This window comes from Olea europaea, unplaced genomic scaffold (genome assembly GCF_002742605.1).
Source record: "Olea europaea var. sylvestris unplaced genomic scaffold, O_europaea_v1 scaffold18103, whole genome shotgun sequence".
NCBI classification, from domain to species: domain Eukaryota; kingdom Viridiplantae; phylum Streptophyta; class Magnoliopsida; order Lamiales; family Oleaceae; genus Olea; species Olea europaea.
Genome location: NW_019235854.1, coordinates 1 through 2181, shown reverse-complemented (window position 1 = coordinate 2181; position 2181 = coordinate 1). Strand labels below are relative to the sequence as shown.

Below are 2181 nucleotides of genomic sequence, written 5' to 3'. Positions count from 1 at the left end.
TGGAAGTCAGATTCCAAAAAGCAGTCACAACTGATGCTGCTACAATCTGCTACATTCCCCATGCCTCCAGCACCCAAGACTTCAGATACTTAACTGTTTGTAATCAAAGACAACCATTCTTTCAGCAAAACGTGAGTGAAAAAATAAACTAGTAAATTGAAATATTATTGAAGAGAGGATTTGTTCTACCTTTTCTACATAATTGAACAGAGTAAAAGGAATATAGTTTTGGACCAGTAAAGCTTATGAAAAACCCTGTCAGATTCACAGAGAACATCATCAAGACAATGTCAATTTTTTCGTAAATGATCCTGTTTTTACGGACATGTTTGGTACGAAAAATACAATGGACAATATATTAGCACAATCCAGTACTGTCCAACCATTTTACCAAACATGTCATAAGTTGCTAAGGGATTCTTAATGATCTTACCAAGTGCACATAACCTCCATAGGGTAATAAGATGGCCATACTCAGCTCCAATAAGGAAAAATGGTACTACCTAATAATTAAGCAAGAGAATTATTATAATCAAGAATGGTCCTCACTAATAAGCAGAAAATAAGAGCTTGTTGGTAGGACTTATGCTTCTTGTAGAATAGTTTCATGAAGAAATCACATTTAGTAAGTTAGAAACTCTCCAAGTCTGATAAAGCATTTCAGAAAATTATCCAAACAAATTCAAAAGTAGCTCTTCGTCTCTTAAGCAACTTTTGAATTTTCAAAAGTCTTGCCAGATAAGCCCTAAGTAGCTATACAATACACTAATAATCACAAATGAAAATCGTAAAGTTAAGTTACTTTGAGGGTCATGGCTGGTTCTCCTGAAAACAGTTACCTTGTTTTCGAAATTGCAACATTTGCAGCTGGAAGTAAAAGCCTACCCAATTTCAAAATGGTGTCTTCTGTCAGCTTAAACTCGAGCTTAATCTCATTAGCATCCCTATAAAGATGATATCCATTCAGCACCATTTGTAATACAAGATTTACGGTATATTTTCTTAACAAGATTGTGAAATGTAGTTTACCTTTGTCACATCGAATTGGAAAAGAAAGAGACGCCCAAAAACAGAAGTCCCAATTGAGATATCAATGAGAAAATGCTACGAAATAATGACATTGTTGCAAAGTTTTTCAGGCGGATTTCAAAGCGAAGATCGACTGAAAATTACGCAAAAACTAAGGGAACATAAGAGAGACATACCTGAAGTTAACTCCCTTTGTAAAACAAGAAGATAAGAAACAAAATAACAAATTGACCCAAAACCGAACCAAAGGCTTGATTTTGACACATCTTTCCACATTAATAAATCGTTCATAAGCTGCCCGATTTTGTCCAGATTGCATCCGTCATCATCAATTGTTTCTGAATTCCAAATCAACCACAAAATAAATTATATGTTCAAAAGTTGAATTAAAAGAATAATGGAACAAACGTTCAAATAATTTATACATACTTGGAGTTGAAGGGACAGAGATCAATTTATCCTTCTTGGATCTACCACTATGTCTCTTCTTTCTGTTGGAATGCGGAGGCGAAATTAATCAGAAATTAAATTTTTCTTTAATTTAATAAGTAAGATCGTCTAGATGTTCACGTGTATGTTATAACAAAATTAAAGTATTCGAATCTTTTACCTAAGTTCAATGATCAACCTTGAATTAACTTTGATCCGCGAACTTTCACTTCCTTTAATTGTAAGAATCTTGGTGCTTCAAACTTTCAAACCTTCTATGGTATTTTCCAACGAAAAGACTACACCAGTGTGTGGACACCTTCTTTAATTAATCTAGAAACCAATTTTTGAATCTTGGACAACAAGAAAATAATATATTTTCTCTCTACAAATTTGAATCTTATGGAATTATGAATGTTATAGTATTTTTCTATCCATCTAGTCTCTATTTATAAAGAAAAAGATGATAGAATTCTAGTAAAATTACAATTCCACATTCAAACAAAAATTCTAATTAAAATTCAAGTAGGAGTTCTAATTTAAGTCTAATTCTAATAAGTTTACACATAATTGCATGTGTAGTCCTAGAATTTCAATTATAATTGCAATTAAGTTTATAACTTTCATAGTAATTACAACAAAGTACAAAACTTTATTGTAATTACAATTAAGCCCAAAACTATTATAATTACCGTAATTAAGTTTCAATACTTTATGGAGCTA

The 2181-nt window shown here is 32.0% G+C and overlaps 1 pseudogene; it reads right to left on the bottom strand.

Annotated features, from left to right (window-relative positions):
* Window positions 1-4: 4 nt before the first annotated feature.
* On the bottom strand, window positions 5-1716 carry LOC111378389 (annotated as a pseudogene).
* Window positions 1717-2181: the final 465 nt, after the last annotated feature.